Source organism: Anser cygnoides, chromosome 13, assembly GCF_040182565.1.
Source record: "Anser cygnoides isolate HZ-2024a breed goose chromosome 13, Taihu_goose_T2T_genome, whole genome shotgun sequence".
Taxonomy (NCBI): domain Eukaryota; kingdom Metazoa; phylum Chordata; class Aves; order Anseriformes; family Anatidae; genus Anser; species Anser cygnoides.
Window position 1 is genome coordinate 10,574,825 of NC_089885.1, and position 25,996 is coordinate 10,600,820.

Consider the following 25,996-nt stretch of genomic DNA (forward strand, 5'->3'; position numbering starts at 1 on the left):
TCATTTCATGGCCTCTGTTTTTCATTTGAATCTTAAAAATTAAATCTTTATTAATGAATGCTGCCAATACTCTTACTCAAACCTTTGTTTAAAAAGCACTGTATTTTGTACATGGGAGAGAGAATGCCCTGTGCTGTTCTAAGGGGCAGCATGGAAACAGCTCAAAGCAAATGAAGACTGCACTTCACCTTTTTTTTTTTTTAATCTCAGAGCAAATTTAGCACGAAATACTACCAAAATTAAGTTACTAGTTGGAGTTAACGCAATGTCTTTAACAACCTCTGAACCCAGCAAAAATTTTACCTTGGATATAGAAAATCTACATCTGTACCCATACCTTGGCTTTGTATTATTTCCTAGATGATATTTTCTTAAGGCCCATGTGTTTGGGGGATTTCAGTTATATTTATACTATGTATAGTTATAGATATCTAAACATGAAATAGCTTTACCCCTTCTTTAGATGACTTCAAAAACAAAGAGAAAGAAATATCCAACTTTCTTTAATTGTACGTGACTAACATAAATGCTTTTCTGATTTACAAGGTCTGAACCAGAAAAATCAAGTAAGATTTGTACTAAAATAACTTGGCACCATATCGTTAAGAGATTTAGATGTGGATAGAAGCAAAAAGAAGCTAGCTCTTCATCTGTATGAGCCTGAACTATACATATGGCAACTGTCCAAACTGAGGATCTTCCCCCCCAATCTAGAAGAACAAGACACACTTCAAGCTTAGTACAAACAACTTTCCAGCCCCTTCTCCCTTCTGAGTAAAACCCCAAGCACAAACTCCATAATCTTTTGTATTTCCTGTTTGTAGTCATTCTTTTACTCGGCTGACAGATTACAGCCTGGTGTGATGGAAGACTAGCATCTTCTTAATTGACTTGGCAGTACAGAAGTACAGAGGGTAGGACTGCTTTGTCATCTAAATCATGCTGTTTAGGCAGAACCTCTATTGCTACTTTGAAACATCTGGCCCAATTAAAGCAGGACAGTGTCCTAACTCATCTGAATGGCAGAGGAAGGTTAATGTTGCATGCCCCAAAGGCAAAAATCTGTTACACGCAGTATCCAGGATGTTCTCACCTATTACAGAAATTTTGGCTGTCTGAGGGAAGTTTGTCAAGTTAGGCAACAAATCAAGATGGGGATGGGGGGAACGATGGTGACGACAGTTCAGTTCAGTACAGAAAAAATATGTGCACACCAACTTCTGCCAGTGCTGGCACTGCAGGCACAATACCTTAGGACTTCAGGCATATTTTCTTGGTTATTTGTAAGCACAGATACACATAAATGTAGCTTCTGAACGTGCAAAATGGATGTCAGGTTAAAACCATTGAAAACATCCAAGGAGAGGCACTGCACAATGAGGCTGGGCTTCTTGCAATGACAGTGGAAATTGTTCATCCCTATAATGTGCAATATGAATCTTCAATTATGGGTTCAGTATAGAGTCTCTTAGTGAGCTCATTAAGCTTGCTTTATATATTTCAAACAATAGTTTTCCAATAATTCACATCTTCTTCACAATGGTAACAATGTGGCAATCTATTTAAGAGATAGAAATTAAAACAATTTATTGTATTAATTAGCATCTTTTCTTTCACTCAGAGATATTTGTTCCAAGTAATCTGACAATTTAATTGAGGATATCATTGATTTAATTATTATTTTTTTTCTTTTGAGGAAGGCTGTTACTATTGGATAGTGCTGGAAATTAACGGGGGGGATGGGGAGGAGGAGGAGAGAAACCCTAGAAAAACTATAAAGGCAAAAAATGTTATTTTATTCCCTCACACGGTTCTTTTGAAATTCACAGCCTTTTCTTGTTAGCCTGAATGACTTTGATAGATCAAAAATACAGGCAGAGAAGCACTAAGAAGTCCTAACAACCCAGACTATTTCAGTGATGTGGCTTGACCATTAATCAAAACAGTGCCTATATATGTAAAATGGCATTAACTGGTCTAAATTCAGATACCAATTTTCTTTCCTTCCAAATATTAGTCTTTGTAGATTTTTGAAAACCTGATATTGATCTTACCCCACCATTGAAATGCCTTCTTGCTCTGATCCATCTGCTTAATGTAATCAAAAGATTAGTGCCTTAACAAGACTATTTAAAAGCATGTGATTTATTATTTAAAAGAACATTCAGGAATTCACTGGGAAAAAAAAAAGCTTTGAAAACAAAATTATATTTATAAATTTAAAATCTTTTATTTGAAGGGGCAGGAAGTGACTTTCAGGTTCCTAGCAGAACTATAAATTGACCAAATCCAAGATGGCAAGAGCAGATACCTCTACAAATGTTTTCTCTAAGTTCTTTGACACAACTCTTGCTCCAAGATAATACCTTATATCTTTGTGCAGATACAACATTCTGGAAAAGCAGAACAACATTATTCTTTAATGGAACTAAAATGTTTTCAAAACAGAGCAGGATAACTCAGTTGCTGTTTGTCAAGTGCAAAGAGCACTAGCACTTCAAAGGAGAGGAAAAAAAAAAAAAAACAGGTGAATCAGAACCAGCTCACTAAACACTTCATAGGAAAACACTGTTGTTTTTTTCCTACTCATCACAAAACCAAAGGAGAGAGATGAGAGGTACTTGAAGGACACAATTTTCAGATACACCATATTATTTTTGTGGGTTTTGCACAAAGATATCTAAAAGTATTCAGGAAGGATAACTAGAAGACCTCCTTCATTGCTTTATTTCAATTTAGCCAGATTCCTCAATTATCTCTCTGCATTATTCACATACAGTCATGGCTACTTATTATTTTATGCTTGTATCCTACACAATTGAAGTCAATGAGTGACTTGTTACTAACTTTGTTCCAAGCAGGTTTTGTCCCTATTCACGAGCAGAGACACACAGCTCCAATTAGTTTTAGACAGTGGTTGTAAATACTCGGTACTTATTCTTGTCCAAAATTAACTGTTTCTCTTTTTTATTTTGTTATTTGCAAGAATTATTATTGACAGCAGGCTACCTTGTATGTCACTTTTTTTTTTATTTGTCTTTGTGAATGAAAGATACCAAGTCCGAGGGAGTTTTTTTTTGCTTGTTGTTTTGTTTTAAAAGGTGGAGTAAAAAAAGGCCATTCTAGCACATGAGATTTCAGTTGGCATGCATAAGCACTGTCTAAGCTTTATCATTCCAGGCACTGTGCAGAGAAAAACCAAAGCTGAATGCATCCTAATGACACTCTCCCTCCACCCTATCTCCCAGTTTCTCCTTCAACCAAATAGTGAAATCTTTGGAAAAAGTTTGAAGGATTTTCCTTCACTTCCATCCTATCCTCAGTGAGGGATCATGAATATTTGTCTCTCGCTTTTAAAACATTAGATGCAAGACATGGCACTCATTAGTGTCGCAACATTGCTGATTATTTTGCCGTTAGCTCAGACTGGTTATAGTTCACTTTAAAGGACATTCTCAAAGAACCCAAATTAAGGCTCATTCCATCTTAATTATGCACAAAATTAAGAATATAAGAACCTCACCCGACAACCTGCTCACCTGAAGTTATAAAACAGTTTAAGAGCTTTTCTGGACTGGTGCTTTTATGACAACATGGAAGATTATTCAACCATTAAGAAGCTAGTGAGATTTAAGAACTCTCCCAAAGATGCTGTATACAGTAAAGCACTGTAGGGTCTGAACCACAAATACATCATGGGCCTAAACTTAATTTTTCATTATACTCAAGGTGACCTTACAGTGTCTATAACTGCTTCTATATCTGAATAATTTGCTGAGTGATCAGAACGCTAGCAGCCTCCCTCATAACTTGGCCACAACTTCAGATGGGTGCAAGTATATAACAGAAACCTTCCCGGAGAACTAAGCAGAAGAGTGGTTCGGGGTTTGAGTTTTGTTTGGTTGGTTTTCAAAGAAAAACACTTGATCATAATGTCTGTTGTCGTTCTTGGGAAATTTAGCCAGTGTAAGAAAAACTATCACAATATTGATATGTAAGAACATAACTGGGTTGTATGTTAAGTGGTTATATCACATATTTTACTCCTAAAATCCATTAATAAAAGAACATTGGAAGAGAATATAGGCAGTAAGATATTGCTCTCATCTCTACTTCCTATAGCTTTGAAAATAACTCTTGTTCAATTGTTTTTAATTTTAGTTCACATATTGCCACTTTAAACAAAGCAACATATGTTAATATTCTACATAAGTAACAGAAGAAACAGCGCCAGAATTCTGCTTTCTCTTTGCCAGAATACAAGGCAGAGAATCTAACAGAGTGAAATTATTCCACAAGTTATTAAGAACATATAAAAAAAAGAAGTCTTTACTCAGCCTGAAATGAGAAATATACCTAAGATCCAAGTCAGGCCTGACAGATGTGGTCTTGGACAAATCAGTTAAATACCTAGAGCATTTAAACCCAAGAAGTAGTTATGCTTGTAGACGCTGGAACCTTAAATCAAATTTAAACTACTCCAAGTGAGAATATCCACCTACAAGCTAACTCATTTGTCTCCAGTATGAGATAAAATGCCTGTATTCACTGCACAGTAAGAGTATGTAAACAGGCAGTCACCCCATTATAACCGATGGGCTCTACAGCTATTTTGCCATAGTCGGGTTGCTTAAGCAGCACCTCCATTTTAAGAGGTGTTATCCATCAGAAACACATTGCTTGTCCTCCAGGCTGCTTGTCTTGACAATAAGCTACTGTGCCCTCAGTTATGTAAGGCTGTGTTTCCACATTAGCCTATTAATTATTCCAATTTAAAATTGTAGAGAATAATTTACCAGAAGGGTAGATGAAACAGAAGCAACTATTTTACTAATAATAATTGAGATTATGGGACCTTCTGGCTTAGGACAGAAACCAAATCTACCCTCTAGTGAACTCTAACACTGAACTGCAGCCAAGTACACTCTGAAATCTGACTTCTATTTTAAAAGAATGGCTTAAATCTTTTTCTTAAGTTTTAAGATAAAGTGTTTCTGTGGACAGCCAGCTAATCTCATCTCTACCCTGGGATTAGAACAAATACAAAATAAGCAAATTAGAAGCAAGTTCCAGTAATGTCAGCAGACTTGCATTTGTGCTCTGGGTATAACATGGCATAACGTGCCATACTGACCTCTTAAGAAGTATATGCTAATAAACTTTTCATAAAAATTGTAACTGCTGTGTGAATCACTCTGATTACCTATTGACCATTTCTGTGATCTGCTTCTACTATAAATGAAACAGAAAATATATGAAACGTAACGAACTGTGGTACTAATAAGCAGTGTTTGTAGAACGTTGATCCCTGTTGAGACACACTGCATCTTTGAAATCTTTACATCTCTCCAAGAAACACATTTACTTATTATTTGTTTTAACAGTCATAGATCAGAAACCCACCCTGTGTGTCTCCATATAAATAATTCTGAAGTTTCCGACCATTTCCAGACTGCTCTCTCAGTCCTGTGCTTAATTCTGATTCTGTGAGAGCTGGAATTGCTGGAATTACTTGTCTCTCATTAATGTATTTGTGTAAGCATTTGCATGTTACAGCAGCTACTTAAACCTCACAAAACAAACAAACAAAAAAACTGTTTTCTACAAGAAGCAGGTGAAAACCAGCTCCACTACAAGGTCTGAGTCAGCAGCAACCTATGGCAGAATTCAAGAGAGACAGGAATGTCTCCAACTCTGAAACTCTGCAACAGGGCTTCACATTTTCCAGTTTTGGCAAGTTTGTGATTCAGGCCCATGAAAGGATTCCCCCTTTCTTCAGAACCAGGCAGACAACAAAACAGTGATGGCAAACTGCTGACTCTTCTCCACTGCATGTTCCTGAAGCTGGAATATCCTCAAAGAGGTTTTGCTGAGAGGTTCTGGAAAGAGCATTCACACAAAGTTTAGCAATCTTGAACATTTGATTTGATGCACCACAGGAATCTTTTAACCTGACAATAAACCTTGAGAAGAACTCTCTGAAAGTCACAGCAGGAAAACTTGAGGGAAACAGATTCAGAAGCCTGCATCCTGAAGGTGACACTCTCTGGGATTAAGTGGTGAAGCAATTTAGACTGATGATTTACTCTAATGAGCTTTAATACCACCACTGTGTCAGGCAGGAAACAGGTTATATCCTGTAGCAAAAGGTTTTGATTTGGCTTTCTGAAGGGATCTGAAAATATATCATGACCTGGTTGCATAACCCGTAGGATACTAAAAGAGAGATGGATCTCAGGCTTGGTTCAGTTCTCAGTAGGACCACTGACATTCTGTGTAGTTCTAAAGAAGCTTCTTAAGCTTCATAACTTCACCTGTAAAATAACGATAGCTTTTTTTTTTTTTTTTTTGGTGCACCTTTTCTACTCAATTTGTAACCATCTTGAGTGGAAATTTTCTCATTCTATGTCTACAGTACAGTACAGCTCAGAACTTGTCTGTGAGGCATAGACCACCAGCAGAAGCAAAAAAAAAAAAAAAAAATCTATACTCTCAGATGCCGTATAGATTTTGAATCATTAGCTATGAGATCTGTATTCAAAGCACACTCCATAACAATATCCCAGCTCTAACTGTTGCTACAAGAGATTTTCTTCCCAAAACTTCAAGTCATCTCAGACATCCTGGCAGATCTATGAAATTACATCAGATACAGTTTTAGCAGATTGTGTGGAGTTTTGTGTATTGTGTGTGTGTGTGTGTGTGTGTTGTTGCTTGTTTGTTTGTTTTAAACTGAATTTCTAATAAGGAATTTGGAATCTTCAGAATTCATATACATCTGCAAAAATCGCCTTCCTTCCTCTTCTTTCTGCCAAAGACCATGAAGAATTTGTGCTTTTTTGCCAATATTTTGTAACATCCATCTTCAAATACACAACCATGTTCCTCCTGTCCAGTCCCAACTGTAAGACATCTGCACTAGACATCATTGTCCAAAGGTGTTATAGCCTACCAGTAGAGGCAGATGTGCAAACAGGACTATTCTACTCAGAAGGTATGTTTCATAATCCTCATTGTATCCCACGTAGCACTGATCCATAAAGGAGTTGAATCACCTTGTCCTAAGTTCACGTACTGGTCGTAAGGAAAACCAGCAACAGAACTGTGGTTTTTTCAGCCCCTCTTTATTCACTAGGCTTCGGAATATGCATATGCACTTGCTCATGCAAATACTTTTTATCAGGCATCGTTAAGGTTTAAGTCATGAATTAAAACTGAAAAACACAGTTATAACCCAGGTGATTAAGATGACATTGCTGCTACAGTTGAGGCTACCTTTCCAGCTCTCAAAGAAAGGGCCATGTGAAGACAGCATGCTGAACTTCTACACAGGTGACCATTCTCTTCGCAAAAGTACAGACGATTCAGTTAACAACAGAAAAATCTCTTCTGAAGATGCCAAACACTTTGGGTTAAACCTTATCCATGTGTTTACCGTTAAGCACACTAACATACTCCTACTGACTTCAGTAGTTCCAACCTAGTCCCTCCGTGGGCAGGTACTTAATTTGGGGATTTGTGCCAAGTCAACAGAAGCTATTTGTGTGCCTACACTTCAGTCCATGTTTGAGTGCTTTGCTGGAGTGGGTCCAGTGCCCTCTTTTCAGAAGTGAGCATTTAATATGAAACAAAGCACTTGGCATGCAGGTATTTTAAGGATGTTTTAGAGTATTGTATGTGTTCTGCTACCGTTCTGTAAGGGGAAGTCCCTTAGTCCTGTAGGCAACAGGAGCTCTGTATTAAAAAATAATGGATGAGAGTCATATTCAGTCATATCCTAACTCAGACCAAAGCATCCTATTTTTTGTGAGATAAGCACAGTATGTGCTAAACTGTGCAACTGTGAGCCGCTGTTTCATCTATTGCAGATTTTATTAAGTTCTTCCAGAGAGGAAACCATTAGGCAAAAGCTGTATTCAATCTGCAGGAGCAGATAGTGCAGATGGCCAATGCATTACTCTCAAACAGAAAAGCTAAGCACCCTTCTGGCTACATATAAAGTTCTGGAATGAGAATATATGAACAACATGATTATTTGGACCAGTCAGTTCTGGCTAGAAACAAACTGGCAGCAATGACAAAATTTTCAGAGCAGTCATATCCCAAACTGGAATGCTGCACAGTATTCTCTTTATACCTGAAGTAGTTCAGTATCAGAACATCTCAAGTGCCATACAGTTTATTTAAAGATGATTTTTTTCCTAACCGAATCTTGAGTGAGTCATCAATCACTGAGCAGTTCCATGCTGTTTTTCCTCTATTGCAAGCTAACATTAAACTTTGTATAATCACTTATGACAGTGTTTTTCAAACATTTTTAAGATGCAGCCACTTTTGCCTCATCAGTCTTCCTGCCACCCTTCCATTCCCTCCAGCCTTCCTCCTCCCCAGGCATCAGCACCTCCATTTCTCCTCAGCAGGGGAACAAAAACAGGCTGTAATTACTGTCTGCAAGTATTTACTCACTCCCACATCTTAATGGAACTGAACTGCTGATCTTTCCACAACCCTAAAATAGGTCTCAATACTCAGCTGAAAAAAAAAATATTACTGATTTAATAAACAATGCAGTCTCCAAACATCCCAGTTTGGCACAGTTACCTCTGTGCAAACAAGTTAAACAAAAATATTTGGAAACTTATCTTTACTACCATTGCAGTTTTGATACGTACAGGACTCTAACATGCATTGTAATGCCACCCCTGCACATAGATCATGTAGGTAGTGCAAGGAAGAAGCATTTGAGTAGGAAGAGCCCATACTCTGTTTGAAGAGAGAGACACCACTAAGGTTCAAATACTAACAGACTGCCGCATGAAAACCTTCATTTTTGATTAAATACCATAACAAAACCTATGTTTGCACTGCCTCTTACTTGGACCAGTAACCCCACTGCCTGAACACCTTGATTTTGCTGTTGGAGCCAAGCAGAAAATGTATCTACAGTAGGAAAACATATTGTTCAGAATTTTCCCTTTAGATATGTTCAGGCAATGTTAGTTATACTTTACTGCAAACTTCAGTATACATTTGAGTATGGTCTGTGTGTATGTGCAGGTGGGTGAAACGGGGAGTAGAGAAGTAGGGAAGGTTCATTCTCTGGAGCAGAGTAAGCAAACTGGTTTGTGCTGACAAGACAAGTTACCAAAAAGAATGAGGAGGTAGGGATACTAAGTACATAAGATAGGCACAACATTTCTGAAGTCATTCAGACTCTGCCTGAGATATCCAGGAGGTGGTAGTTAAGAAAATTGTCCCCCAACTTCAGCAGAAAGTCAAATGAATGGTCATTAAAACATAAATAACTTGGAATACACTTTAATGCCATTTTAAATGTACAGTAAGACAGGGAGATGCTAGGCAGTGAGCCATCTAATCGATCTTTTCTCTTGATATACCTGTTACCCACAATGAAAAAGGAACTAAACTGAATAATATATACCAGAAATCAATTACTTTGATTTTAGGAATACATTCAGAAAGTGAGTATGAAACAATTGGCAAGAAAGAATTGAGTAGTCATTAGTCACTGAATCACCGTATAGTGTACAGAATATTCTCCAGTCAGACATACTCAATGTGCCAACAGTAAACCATATATTTAATAGGGAAGGGTGGACTTGATCTTCTACCGGCTTGAGAATCTTGCCTTAGAAGTAAAACAGATGTAGAGAAAGGGTTTTTTGTTTTGTTTTGTTTTTGCTGTTGTTTGCCTTTTTTTTTTTTTTTACATCTGCATTTACATTTCCCTATGTTAACCGCAAGCTTAATCAGACAATATACATTTAAACCCAACTTTCTGAACTTTCTCCAGGCATAGCAATTATAACATGACCCATTACACACTATCTCTGAATGTGGTCCACCACAGATAACAGAGTTCAAGAGAGATCTGTTCATTCATTTAACTCCCATTTTGAAGAAAAGATAGAGTATATATCTAATTACAAGGACAAACTTCCCAACAGAAGTGGGAAAAAAAATGGTTGCAGAAATATCCTATTCTAGATCTAGCTAATTCAGTGGGAGAAGTTGCAGTACTTGTCTACTTGGCAGTTAGAGATAAAAACTACTTACCTTCCTGTAGCTCTTCCTTAAACACCAACAACAACAACAAAAAAATGTTTCATCTGAGCAGAGCAAACAATCAGATAACTATAGACATCACATTTAAGACAAAGCATCTTCTGTAGTGCTGAGATATAAAAGGATTATTACCAATAACACTGCTGTCAGTGACAGTGAAAACACCAGCCTTTAAAGAAGGTTTACTTCCATAAGGACACCAACACAAGTCTAGATTTCTAAGTCTGCAGGTACATCAGATGCTAACAACTTCTGAAAAAGTTGTCACTTTGCATCATGCACTGCAAGTGTTTCACTCAGCAGGCCAACTTGTGGTCCAGGGCTGGTCTGCTGCCCCAACACACAAGGAGACTGGAAACAGCTGCTCAAGTGATGGAGCCAGTGCAGAAGCATAAGCCTCTCCCAGCACCTGTCATCTCATGTTTGAAACCTAAGATATGGCTCTGATCATGCAAAATGAAGCCGGGGCCCTGTCTCCTCCTGAACTTCTGCCTGATATGAACAGCTGAGAGCAGCTGCTGCTTTTCCTGTAACACCACAGGCTGCTAGGCAGAGCCCCCAGATGGGCTCCAGCTCCCACAGCCACAGAGGTGGGATTATCCTACCTGCATTACCCATAAGGATGGAACTCTGTGGAACAAAATGCCAAGGTGATCTCTGAAAGTCAACTGAAACTTAATCTATATAGCAATAAACACTAAAATCACATCTGGCATCTGATTTAGCTTTGTATAGGTAAGCTTTACCAAAAAAAAAAAAAAAACACTATTTCTGTCTACACTCACTTCTAAGAATTCTCAGTAATAGTTTGTAGATCAACAGTCTTTGCAGAGTCTCTTCTCTTCCCAGGAAGACTTTGTTTTGCCAAAGTTACAGGCAGGCTTACTGCAAAGTAAGTAAGACTGTAATTGCCAGCCAGACTTCTCTAAAAAGTCATTATATGCCTATTTAATATGTGCAAGACAAGCATTTCTTTTTTTTTCCTCTCTATGCAGAATTGGTAGCTAAATTTTTTTACTTAAACTTGTGGCTCTATTAATCTCATTTTAATGTTTTTGCCTTCTCTGGTTCCATTTCCTACATCATTGCGAGACTGCATCTCATCACACACATCTAATTCATCATTTTAGTTTGAGTCATTAATCTTTGCCTCTCCTCCAAAAGATAATCCATGTTTAATAGCTATATAATATAACGTGCATCAAGGTGCTGAAGGACTATTTTGCAAACTTTGGGAGAACATTGTAGCTACACCAAATATAATTACACATCCAAATATCATTTTTTTAAGAGGCCAAAAGTTCTCTCTATAACAGCAAAAGCTAGGAATACATTATAAATAATTTTTGCTTGAGTATTGGGAAAAATAAAAGAACACAATCTGTTCCCTCATGTCCTCCTCCCCCAGGCTAGTAAATGTTATCTTTAAATAATGAAAATAAGAATGCAGTTTAAAAAAAAAAAAAAAAAAGAGTTAGCACTGATAAATATTTACTAACTCAATAGCATCCTCCTTGAACAGGCAGAACACTTACAGAAGATTAGATTGTCAAACAAATAAATGAGCCTCATATTGATCTTGCATACCTTGATACAGAACTTAACCTGTGATAAGCACCGTGTCTTCAAACATTTCTCCAATTATCTGCTACTACTTGCTTGACTCATAATTAGTGACAGCACAGCCTAAACACTACCAAACAAGTACCAGACACTAAGGCATTGTATCCAAGAATCATGTTACTTTGATGAATTGGCACATTTAACAGCTTTGTCTTTTAAAACACTGCTTAAAGCTTCATAAATATTTTCTTCAGGACTCCAAAGTCATCAGGTTTCTTCAACCCAATGTTTTAGCTGACTAGTGCACTGGAACGCTACATCATCAACCATGTTCTTGATTTCTCCAAATTAAATTAAAATAGAGGAAGTAACATAGAGACTTTTGTGCCCCCTCTTGACTCAAAAGCTGGTCACAATGCAACTGGTGCCTTATATTAGGTAGGAAAGACTGAAGATATCAGCAACAAAGATTTTACTAGAACTGCTGCAGTAAGACACTTTTCATACTTTATTCCTGCTTCTCATTTTACTGTATGAGGAGGAATTGGAGGTATACATTAGAATGATTACCCAGCCTTTCTGGAAAGCTTTTTTGTTATTACTGTTTTTAGTTCCATTGTGTGACATACCTATAGCATGGGACAAGTGTAGTAGAGAAATTAATCAAGTGGTCAGCCAGTCTTGATCTGAGGGAACACCTCTGACCATATTCAAAAGAATAACAGAGTGGTTTGGGTTGGAAGGGGCCTTAAAGACCATCTAGTTCCAGTCCCCCTGCCATGGGCAGAGACACCTTCCACTACACCAGGTTGCTCAAAGCCCCATCCAGCCTGGCCTTGAACACTTCCTGGGATGGGGCATCCACAAAAGAGTTCAGCAAACTTTGAAAGAAAAGTTTTACTTTTTGATTTTAGTGGAGCAAGAACTGGAAGTAGAATCTTTCACTGAATTTATATCAGTACAGACTCCTTGAAACAATAAAAGGATAATGTGACAGCTCATCCTACCACTTCATATCACAACTACAGTTTCAGATAGAGAACAGCTTTTAAAAAAAAGTTATTTCTTGAACTAAAATTGCCCATTTTTTAATAGCACAATTTTGATAAAGCATTAAACAAACTTTGTATATGAATGGTAGATGCAAATAATGCAAATCAAATTTGAGAAACAATGATCTTCAAAATTCCTTGGGGGCTCCTGGGAGTATATGGAAGTGATCAAGTTTCTCAAGTCATAAATAAATGTTCTGTTAAATAATGATAGATTCCATGCCACCCAGTCACTTCTCTGGTTCCTGAATTCCTAAGTCTGAGGGTTTTTTTGGTTGTTTGTTTTGTTTTTGTTTTTTTTTCCCAGCTTTTATTTAATGAATATGTTTCTTAAAATCAGTTGGACCTAAAGACCCAAAAACTGGAAGGCAAATAAAAAGTAATACACATTAATTGTTTTTTATGTCCTTATGTTTTAATCCAAGCTTATAAATTGGATGCCCATCAGATAAATAGTGGAGAAAAGGAAAAAAAAAAAAAAAGGAAAAAAAAGTCTAGAAACACAGGAATACACAAACACAATTTAGATGGTCTGCTCCCATAGCCCTTGCCACTGACGGTAAATTTAATAACCATGTTTAACATCAACAACTAAAAACACCTCAAAAAGAACCACTGCTTCATTTTATGTTTATTTTAATGGATTATTATAACACTTCATTATTTCCTCTTGCACTCTGTACGTGACTTAAGTATGATTAAATCTGCTGAACTTTTGTTAAAAATATTATAACTGCAACAAATACAGAAATTATATTAACCATGAATCACAATACTAATGTTATTTTAAACTAACACTTTGTGCCTGATACTTTATACATCATAAATGATTCACAACACTAAAATAATAAGTAAATTATAACTGATCACTTTCCAATTTAAAAAAGGAGAATTGAGTGACAGACTTTCTTCCAAATACTTACTAATGCACAGCTCACATTATCCTTCCAATACTTATCTAACTTTACAAGGAATATGCAGTGCTACACTCTCCCCTTTGTAATTATTACAATATTTGATTTCCAATATCCATATTTTAAACCTTTCTAAGTTGAAAATAATTGATCAAAGTCCTGTCTTTCTCAGCTTGGCTCCAAAATTTCTTACATTTCAATGGATGTTAGGGTATTGTGACAATTTCAAGTTCTCAACAGTCTGAGGCCTGTGCATATCTTTTTTTGAAGTAAATACTAACCTGGCTGTTCAGTGGACTCTCAGGGCACAAAATGGTTGTTCTTTGCAAATCAACCATAAGCACGCTACAGCTCCTGTGGCTTTATACATAGGACTGAACTCAGCATCGGTTTCACCGTTATTCCACAAGGAGGCACAGCGCTCTTGCAGCCTCCATTTGCAAACCTTGCACAGCCTCTTTCCTGCTTTCCAAATTATTACCTGTCTTCAAGAGATAAATGGAGATGTGGGACTCACTTGTAGCAGCAGATCTGTCCAGCGCTTTTTTCACTTCTGAATGACCCTCAGTTTCATTCAGCCTACTCTCATTGACTGTATTTGCCATGGACTGTAATTGTCATGGAAGACTTTACTGGGATATCTGCTGTTTCTCCTTGTCAGGACTTAGTACTGATTTCCAACCACTCACTCCCCTCCTTTGCTGTTCTTAATCAACCAATACATAAACACTACCCCATTACCAGTGTCAGGTGGGTCCTTGTGTATAAACTGCTTCTGATTTCTTCTTAGGAATGGATTCATAATCTCTCTAAATACAGTTTTGTTTCTTTCCCCCTGTTCCCACCATCCCCCTCCACCTTACATATTAGTTCTTAACTTCTGTCAAAGTCATTCTCAACTCCTGATGCCAACAGTGCAAGCATTCAAAATCTCCCAGCAATATTAGCAATTTTTAAATGTGAAAAGGTGGAGCTTTTTCTTTTGAAAGCCTTGCTTTCAACGTACACCATCAGCTCTTTCTATGATTTGATCCAGTCCCTTAAACTCGGATACTTGCACTGATTTTCATAGGAGCTACCACTTGACTTTGAAAAGTGTATTTTCTTTGAGAAAAGGACTCTGCAGCTTCCGTAACACCTTTGACTCAGACTGAAGCACCTACTTGGCAGGTCTGAGCACCTAGATCTCAGCCACAGCTTTTTACTCGAGTGAAATGAGCATCCATTGCACATCTGCTAAACACCTTGTTTTTTCTTTTTTTTGTTTGTTTGCTTTCTTTTCTGTCTTCAGAATGATGGAGATAAAGTTAATACTGACATGCATGGTACAGTTATGACTCAAACTTATGAAACTGTATTTTTATGGATCCTTAGCTGATGTAAATGCATGTACCTATAATATCAAAGAAAATGGCTGAAAGTCGTAAGAGATACAACAATCTTGTTGGGTGGGTTTTTTTCATGGTACAACACAACACCTCACTAATGCTATGTTCTCTATTAAAAAGCAGACAAGGTACAGTGGCATAGTTTGTTGCACTTCACTAAGAAACCAGTAAGCATCCTACCTAATGTTGCCAATGTACATTTTCCATGACAACCATAGTACCCTGCTGACAAATGATAATGTCATTGCAACATATCCTTAAAGCACCGTAATTACTACTGTTGGCATGAGGGCATACGAGCTGGTGTTGACTTGAATTGAATGAGCAAAGTTCTTGGGACTAGGCTAATAAAACGACTGGGAAGCTGTGAGTACCTTATTTTTTAGACAAGAAAGGAAAGGAAAACAATGCATCTCATTAATAAGATGCACACTACTGCTGCACATGTTCTACTGATGTAGTGCATGTACAGTGAACAGTACTTGGTGCCTCACAGCTTTGGGAGATTCACTCTGTGAAACAAGGAAAATCCCATTAAATGCATCTGTGCTAGTAATCTGCCAGTATGATGATGATAAAATAATCTGTTCAGGAATCAGAATGCAGACTGCAGTCAAGACATCCAAAATGAACTATAAACTATTGTTTAAAATAATTACCTCAAATAATTACAAGAGTGCATTTAACCCATAGGAACATAATTCCACTTAGATTCTGATACCTCTTGTCAATAGATGACTTTCCAGTTAGAAAAAGCCATCCAGTGTACGTGGAAAAAAACAGAGCCAGGGCTGTGACTGAAATCAAGCATCTCTATTCTGCTACAAATTGACTTTTTAGAATTGTACTGTGCAGTGTTCCTACTCAGCCACAATGAATACTTTCCTCAGTCATTAAAAATACTTTTCCTAGGCTGTTTCAATATGATTATTCAGCTTGCAAACACCGGAAAAAAATTCTATTTTATGCCAGTGGGATAAAGCGCTCGCTAGTCAGGCATTATAACAACTCTTCAATAACTCCATGCTGATCTTGAAAATTTCAAGCCTATTTTCCCTGTTACTGAAAAATCATTCACAAGTATAGATAAGATTCACTTGATCTCAGTTATAGGGAGGTACTGCACATGAAATCCAAATGCATAACTGTAAAACAACAAGAGTGTACAGTTTCCTCCCCTCTCCTGCTTTTTTCCTGTAATATCATGCTCGAAAATATATTATTCAACACCAAATAACTCTTAACTTCCATGAATGAAACGCTTGAAATCTGCAGAAAATTGCCTGTTTACAGCTAACACATCCCTCAGCTGAAAGGACATCTCAAGCTATTCAGATGCTCTTTGTGCTGCATGTTTATCTTGCAATAACTAGTTGGCAAACATACAGCTGGGAAGAAGTGATTTATTAACGATATGAAGTAGTTCCAATGTGGATTTACTAAAAGCTTACACAAAGCTAAAGTATAATGAATTGCAAAGAAAAACAACACATCTGGGTTTTCCATTCATTTATATTACAGCTAGTACAAGTTTACTGGTTTCTAGTGAGATAAATCTTGACATCCTCATAAGAGAAAGCACAACTCTGCAAAAATTGCCAAAACAAACCCGTGACAAGGATCACAGTTGTTCCTTGGAACACTTAAAATTAAAACCAAACAGTGCCATCAAACTAAGGCCAAAGTTTGGCTGTTGAAACTTGGTTACATACTTCAGGGCACATAAACCGTAAAATTAAGGTCATTTTTAATCAAGATCACACTTTTAATATAGGAAAATATTAATGCTGATGTCCACTAGACCTATGTGATATTTGTTCCAGTTCTGAGCAACAGAATAATTCTACATGTACACTGTATTACTTTTAAAATCATAGGTCTGTTATTGCAGGGTATACAAAATCACCATTGCTTTATAAAAAGGTAATGTTCTCCCAGGCAGACCAGAAGTGCCAAGAATTGCACACTGTTTCAGCTCCAAAATCCCCTCATGACTTATTCCCAGGACCTGCTTTTCCAAGAACAAACATTGAAAAAAACACCCATTTCAGTGCCCTGCAAGAATCCTAGTATTGCCTTAAAAGTCATGAGACTTCACTTGAAGAATAAATGTAAAGTTTCTTCCCTGCCTCCTGCTTTTCTGAGCCTAGCTTAATCAGGTATCCTTGTTCCATATTTTCAAGACTTTCTCCCAACAACAGTCAGAAGCAATTTCACTGAAAACAAAAATAGATTCTCATGAAATCTGTTGACCACAGAAAACAAAGTGTGAAAAGAAACATTACAGAACCATGACAAAACCTGACAGGTTTTCAACTCTGTGTTTTTCTTCTGATTTCTGATAAACTTTAATGGTAAGCAGAAAACAACCGTTTGCTAGAAATACTTCTCTTTTGTGTGCGTATTCACCTGAGTCTTTCTGACAGATTTCAATATAATATTTGAGGTTAGGTTAGTTTCTGTTACCGTAAGCAAAGCAATTATTCCTTTTGGTAAAATAAGTTGACCCATCACCATTTAAGACATGGATGAAAAAATGCAAAGCCTTTATGATAAAATACCTAGGCCTCACTATATAAGACATTATCTGGTTAAGCCAAAAATATTCCTTAACTGCCCTGTCCCACAACAACTGTAAGCCTCGTTACTTTATTTTAGAAATGGAAACTAGAGTCTCTTGATTTTAATATGTGGCACTGAGGTAAATATGTTCATAAGCTATTGTAGGATGCAGGAACTGACACACATGCTGGAATCACTTACATTTTCCAAATCAAACCATGCTGATTTAGGGTATATGTCTGACGGATGGAAGAGACTGCCAATGGTTTCACTTCAGGTCTGAGATGTACTTTTACTCTAAGTCACACATCAGAGGGAAACACCTACAGAATCAGCACTGACTTGTTACCAAAACAGGTGATTTCAAGATTTTCCACCTGTTAGGTCATTAGTTCTATTAAGTTCAGGTTCTCTTTTGCTTAAACATTTTTAAAAGAAATACGGAATAGAACCATACATACCAGGCCCATCCCATATTGCCTCTAGAGTATTTTGTCAAATGTTTTTCTTATACTAGAAAATATGAGCAAATTAGATCTGCACATTTAAAACAAAAAAAAACCTTCCAAGTCTTTAAACTTGCAGCCTAAAGGCTAGAATATGTTTAGTGTAAGGTCTCAAAGCACTTAGATACCTTTTTTCATTCATGTCTGCTAAGCTTCATTCTCTTGCTAAGGATGGTACCGATGCTCAACTCACTGCTAAGTAATACACCAGTTTCCACTTACATGTAACAGGGGGGCAAGGGGAGAGCGCACTAACAAGAAAAGCTGTAACAACAAATACAAAAGCCATTTTCAGCAACTATTTGAGAGTGAGATTAAATATACTTATTGGTGACTGTACTGATGTTAGAGATCTGTGTTTCTGCATATATGTATGCATTTGTTTAAAACGCAATATTGAAAATATCATCATATTACACTGCATTGTGCTGCGCTGGAGGTTGAAGAAGAGGGGAAAAGAGAAAAATTAAGTCCATGTAAAATTACCAGAATTTGGTTCCAAAAGTTGCTGGTTATCTTCTGAGTCTAAGGGAGGTCCTGTATTAAACTAGAATACATCTCATTTTTTATCTGAGCAATAACTCAGTGTTTCCTCGTATGACAGATAACAAAGCACAATATTTATGAACTCTCTAGTTTACTAGAAGGTATTTAACATACCTGAAAGACATCCATCACAAAAATCTAGTACTTGCAAACAACAAAATACATATGACCTCTTACATGGAACAACGTAAGAAATTAAGGTAGAAAAACAGCTGTAGTAATTCATCTATTTCCAAAGACAAAGGCAAAAATCAGATAATTGTTAGAGTTGATTGGATTCACCTAGAGTTATATGAGAGCATTTGATTTGCAAATATCAATACGCAAAATAAAAAACTACATACTATTATTTTTTCCTTCATTTTTCACCCAGAGACAAATTTAGTCAAGGGAAACACAGATGGTATCATCAGTATCTTAAAAATAAAAAAACTGTTTTATAGCGTATGTAAATTAAACACAAGAAAGGTTATCTTTCTCCACCTCTATCTCCTAAACATGGGGCAGTGGGCAAAGTCTAACAATTAATTGGATAAACAAGTATCAGCAGCTATCTATTGCAAAGACATTGCAATACTATTTCACACTTACAGAAATAAAATAAACCCACTTTAATTTTCATGAAATTACTCCTAAAGAACTTTTAGAAATCTCTGAGTATGCAATGATATGAACATGGCACCAAACATTTCTTTGATGACTCTCAAACGCAAAGAGAAACAGCTTTGAAACCAAATGATTTTGCTAAGTAAACCTCCTCACTCAAGAAATAATACAAGCATCAGAGCTCAAGCATGCAAATTCTCGGTCTTGCATTATTCCCTATGTTACTTCTTCCAAGCTATTCTTGCTAGCACACCATGGTATTTGTTGCTACACTGCTGCACTTTCACAGCTTTTTCTGCTGCATTTTCTGTTCTGCACTGCTGTCATACTTCCTTTCAGAAAGCCAGAGTGCTCATAGAGCAGAAGAAACGTATTTTATCACCTAACCAAAAAGGCAGTTATCAGAAAATAATACAGTCGCACAGTCAGGACAAAAGCATCTATGGGACTAAGCATGTCAGGAATTTTACATTTCACTAACTTGTTTAACCGGGGCATAAAAATAAATCATCAGGCACAGATCCCTTTTGCAAGAGCAAAAGAATCCTGCTGCAGTAAGTTTTGCAGGACTGTTACAGAGTGCAACCCTGAGTTCCAAGATAATTGAAAGGCCTTGACCCAGCACAAAGCCACTGGCTTTTTCTCCCAGGACACCTTTCGCTGAGCTTGCCTGGGTCCCTTGCACAGATAGGAGTTGTGCAGCCTATCCATGGAAAGGTTTGTAAGATGCCTAGATTCTGCTTTGATACTTGCTGAAAAATGTTAGAATCTTACCTCCTAATTTAATTTTAACTGTGTTCAATCATATATTGTGCTTAAGAATCACAGGACAAGTCAAATTGTGACACACTTCTACAAATAGCTCTGGTGATGTAACAAGGCTATATAAAGAACAAGTTCCTGTTCAGCTTCAGTTTGTTAAAATATCTATACGTTTATACTTGTGTATTTACATATTATATAAATATTTATATGTCTGTGTATTTTATATAAACACAATTTCAATCTTTTATACAGAAATGGCTGAAAGCTGGCACAAAACACAACCTGTTAATTCACATTACAGTTATAAAAATATCAAATTTAATAAAAATAAACAAAGCATAATTCATAGCCACCTTTAAGGATATCTTCAAAGTATATCAATGCATTTTGTTTTTTTTTAAAGGCAGCTTTCATCAGCTTTATGTGAGAAACAGTTTTCAGCTTTTACGAACAGAAATATCAAGATAGACATTCTTTTATCATCTTTTTTTTTTTTTAACTGTAGCTTTTCCTCATCTCTCCAAACTAAAGATGTTTGTGGTATTGGTCAGCCTTACAACACATGTAAATCCCACTGAAATCTATATATTACCTTAATGATTCAAATATAACAGTACTGTGGAACATAAAGTTATCTTTGTATGAAATTTGGAAATGGTTAATATTTAATACCAGGCCTGGAAAGAGAAGACTGAACAAACATTTCAGCCCTTTTTATTACAGCTATCATCTTTATTCTAGACTGAACACTGCAAGAACAGATAGTGACGAAATGATTATGTTTCCACCATGGAAACTGTATTACCAAATTAAACAAAAAGAAAAGACCTTTTATAAAAATAAGGCTGCATATGAATCTGTCAAGTTTTTTCCAAAACTATAGATTTGGAGTGACAGTCAAAAGGAGAAGGAAGTAAATCGAGCTTTGTAAGACTATATTCTTATTTACATCAGTCAAAGGTTGTCACAGGTTAACTGTTTTCTACTGTCGTGAGATCAGAAACAGATTTTTTTTTTTAATTAAGCTTGTGAGTGTTTGCATGTGTGTATGTACATGTACACACTGAAAGAAGAGAAAGCAACCATCATCTTACCAGTTGTCTTCTCCCATTTTTCTGCCACATTTGCTGTTCTTATGCTCTGAAAACAGAAGATCAGAGACAGAATAAATTCAGAAGAAAAAATATAAAATTATACTATTATTTGCTACTGGATTATCAATATCACAACGTATTAGTGGTGTTACCTGACCAGTGTAGGCATTGTAAGACTGTTCCTATAGTAAATTCCATGTGTGTGACATATACGTACTGTAATGGCTTCCCTCTGTTTGTATAACTGTTGACAATTTGCCTGTGTTTACTAAAATAAAAATTGTTCTGTTCAACTTCATTATTTTAAGTTCAATATTATAACATCATAAATAGGAATCCCACTTAAAATTCAGATGACATCTGACCTGAACACTTATCTGGAATTTATATTCTTGATTAGAATTTTTGCGAATTACATTATGTGTACATTTAAATATACACTGTATTCTGCATGAATTATAACTGAATACTTCAGAGTACTATCACAAAAAGATATTCCTTCCCTACAGAAACATGTAGTATAGCTGTCTTTTCCCTCAAATATACACACAAATAGGCTAGAGGAAAACAACTTCTTTCTTTTAAACTGTAGGCAGGATTACTGAAACTCTTCCCAAAACTGAACTCAAAGCAAGGTTTTCCTACCTGTGTTGCTAGTCACGAGAAAGAATCCCTTGCTTATAAAATTTCACCGTCCACATAGTACAGGAGCAACTAATAAAAAAAGCACAGCTACTGGATAAGCAATGTGCATATCAACAAAAGTCCTGATTGCTCCTCCATACTCCTCTCTCTGCTGTTTCAGGTACCCACATCTTTCAGCAATGCAAACTGCAGCTAATGAAAAAGCTGCTTTGTTTATTGAGGGTGATGGTCAGCGATTATAATTACAAGGCGTATTTAAACTGTACAATCCTTAGTGTGCCTCAGTAAGCATCACAGTCTCTAAAACACAATGTTTTAGAATCCATTTAATTCTAGTTTCCATCATTACTGCTTGTGTGAGTCTTGGGTATCATTTTTGCTTTAAATCCACTGAAGGCTGAGACTTATTCCAGCCGGGGCAACAATTCTGTTTGTCTGTGTGTAACAGCAGTCCAACAATGCATCACAGTCACCTAAGTTTTTATGTCCATTACAGTCCTGAGTTCACAGGTGCCTCTTATGGTCTAGGTCTTCCTTCACATAACCTTTGCTGCTGTTTTATGTCCCAGATTGAGTATTTAACCTGAACTTTCTTTCCCAGCTGTGATGGCCAGAGATCCAAGCTAAATCAGGCTGCTCCTCCGAGTAGGCCTCACTCATATATCTGCCTACTAGTTTCTATTGTTCTCCAGACTCAGATTTCAGAGATCTGAGGACAGATGGGGCGGTCCAACAAGGCAGTAGGACTTTCCTTCCATTTTGCCATTTCCACCAGCTCTCTGGTGCTTTTTGCAGACAACCCTCTCTTCCCATTGTTTTGTGGGTACTTAGAGGAAGTCATCCTACCTCCATATTGGTGCTGAATCATTTAAATTCTGCTTCAGTGAACTGTACCTCATTGTCTAAATAGTCAGTGTCAGCTACCTTTTTTTCTGCAATACACACTTTCAGCTTTCTAATCCTAGCACTTGTCTGAGTGACAATTCATCTTCCAGAAACGGGAGAAGTAATGTTCCAACACATAGTTTCCATCATTAAAGAGAACAAAGAGGAAAAAGATTGGACTCAGAGTTAGGACAGAATTTTATGGGATCAGACAATCCCTTTCCACTATCAGTCTGTAATTTTACATGACTTGTAATGTTTTATGCATGCCCTTAGGGATTCACAGCTAGCTATAAGATATACTCCCTGATTGACTTTAGTCCTGACCAGCTGCGAAATGTGTATTTCCCAATGATGAGCTCTTAAATCTACTGTTATCCTGTTTATGCTACATTCTATCCTGTTACCAGAGATAACTCATCTCTTGATATGAAGACTGTACACAACCGGTCATTTGCTGTGACCAGCTTTCAAATTTAAATTATTTTATTGCTTGTAATACCCTACACTGTTCACTGCAGCGATTGATTAAAATACCTCATTTAAAGACACAAATGCAGTATAACAAGCTGATGTGTACTATCTTTGAGTTCCATCTGTTATATACTTTCGAAGATATATCCACCTCACATTAAAAGCAATTACCTACGGCAATGCTTTATCTTCCCACCACAAATCTGCAGCCTCAAGAGCAAGTTATTTAACTGGTTACTGGGAATCTGTAGTGGCTTCCATTGTGATGTTTTGTAAGAGCTTGTCATCAGACAGCATATCCTCAATACATCTAAAAGTAACTGAATGGAATCATTCTGCTCCTCCTTTGATGACTATAAATATAGCCCGGACAGCTAGCCTTAGAGCACATTTCAACCATCTTAAGTTGCATGAAGTGAATCCCACCACAGCAGCCTTGCATTGTTTGGAAAAGCCCATTGATAGCTCTATACAGGGAATTTTATTTAACAAATAAATACTGGCTTGACAAATTAATTTCAAAAACTGCACTGATGGATAGACTTAGCAAGTCTCATTGTTTCCTTTGCCACAAAGAAGGTGCTTCTAAAAGGTAAAGGACAGTCTCAAAGTAGATATGAGTCATGCCTTTATAAAGCTGCTAGACCTAGGGTTGAGTTTAAGTGGTACTCAGAAAGAATGGTGAGACAAGAGCAAAAACCTTGCAAGTCTTTGGCAACAAAAATACCCAGGAGTTTGTTAAAAGGCCCAAACAAAGTATAGGCTCTTATAACTCCTAATATACCAAAGAGAGCTACTTACAGGAAATAAAAAATTACTCTTAGCAGATTTTCTTCATACAGACCTCTTAATGGCAACCAAGATTCCAAATATTAAGGTCTGATTTATACCTCTTATTTTTCCTCTTGGCTAATGAATTGTGCTAGATTAATAGAAAGCAACCCACTCAGTCAGAAATATATCTTCATTTTAGCTTCTCAAAGCAAACTGTCATTTCTCCATCAAGACAAAATGCTGGTATAAAGGAAGACAAATAAAAATCCTATATAGCAAGGGATAGAGGCATAGCAAGTTCACTTAACTGTTTCCATTTTCTTTTCACCAAATATTCCATGTACATCTTTGATTATGATTGTAATTTGCACAGAAAGGCAATCCTAAAGTGATATTGCATACTCTTGTACCTTTTAACTAGACATGAGTGCTCAAAGAAGTCCTTAATATGGAATGTATACATGTTTAATGGGTGGAATATGGCAGGAGAAAAGTGGTTCCTTACTAAATTGCTGACATGACAAGATTTGTCATTTCTTATTAGGCAACTTAGTGCAATGCCATGGCTGATTATATCTTTTGATGCTACAGAAGCTGAAACAAAAGTGCTTTTCTTAAACTTCTAACAAGCATCTGAAAGTAACAAAATACCTGCTGCAACTGCAGGTAACTGTAAGCTCTTGCACATCAGTACTTTCCATAACTCTGCAGTGCCTGGGGGAAGGGGAGGTTATAAAATATTCGCTGCTTCAAGTAAGAAGGTTCCAAGTCATTAAATGCCAGATCTTCCATACACAAATAAAATGCTCTGAATTCTTCTCCTTAGGATGCTGGCACTGATATTCTTTCATGGCTCTCTTTAGCGTAACAGATGCTAAACAGTGAAATCACTCTTAGTAAATATATACCTTGTTCTACAGTGCCGGTTAGTGACATGAAATCTATTTATACAGGTGGGTAAGCACTGAAACACCTCATTAACTCCTGTTTATTCGAGAGGGTTTGGATAAGGCTTTAAAGCCCCACATCCCACAAACTGATTCTTAATATGAACCCATGCAGATCAGACTGGATTTCTACTCAGTCATTACATCAGCAAGGATATCAACATCACAGCAGACTGCAAGTGAGGCACCTAACCAATGATCTACACAGAGACACATGTAGAGTGTTTTTTATTATTATTATCAGGTTTGCATATGCTGTTATGATAAAATCCCACAGAATACACAAACTTTAAGAGACTATTTCCCAGAGGCTTTCAATCTCCCTGTATACATTTTTACTATCACAGTTGCTTCCTATGACTTTTGAGGAGTTATGTTTTCACCTCGTCATTTCCTTTTTCTGCTTCTTTCAGTCTCCTTATTCACTAATGGAACAAGCCCCTTTTTCTTATAACTCTACTAGCTTTTTCCTCATCTTCCTTGTGTTGACAACAAAATCAAAACTAACAAAAAAGCAACCTCATCCATTTTGAGTTGTGTTGTCTACACAAGCGTGCCCTCAAGCCCCTATCTGAACTCATCAATTCTAATTCTATCTATAAACACTGGAAAAATGTTCTCATTCAGTAATTCTTATAGATGGCACTTTCATTTCTAAATAACTTCATAATGTTTCCTGAGATTTCTGTAGTTTCTCATTTTTGTTGTTTCCATCAGTCTTCTAATCATCCTTAGTGCTGTTCTCAGTATGCATCATATTTCCAGGTCAGGCGCTATCTTTAAATAAACAAAATTAAAACCTTATACTTTTCCTGCAAATTCCTTGTTTCATTCTCAGCTTGCTGGTTCCATTAACCATTGCTGATTGACTTTTTAAATTTTTTGCCTAAATCACTCTCTCTCCATTATTAAACTGAGCTACTAATTCAATATTCCCTGGACCACTAACAGGCACTAACAGGATTATTATTTTTTTTTTTTTTTTTGCAAAAAATTCCAATGATGAACTTGCCATTTTTCTCAGAATAAACAAGATGTTCCAAAACAACTTGCACCCTCCCCATCACTTGGATCATTTGGGCAGCTAGAATTATTAACTCTTGGAAAAATGTGTGATTTTCTTACAATCTGAACATCTCCTGCCTGAAATGCCAGAAGTCTAAAGAAAATGACACAAAATCAATTTCAT

The 25,996-nt window shown here is 36.7% G+C and overlaps 1 long non-coding RNA gene across 5 annotated transcripts in view; it reads right to left on the reverse strand.

Moving 5' to 3' along the window:
- The window catches only part of LOC106037734 (uncharacterized), a 504,883-nt gene that overhangs the window by 201,616 nt on the left and 277,271 nt on the right, over positions 1-25,996 (reverse strand). For all 5 annotated transcript variants that reach the window (XR_010834690.1, XR_007169486.2, XR_001208191.3 and 2 more), the window contains one exon: positions 21,083-21,128. This is a non-coding gene — a long non-coding RNA (uncharacterized lncRNA). The remainder of the gene's footprint in view (positions 1-21,082; positions 21,129-25,996) is intronic.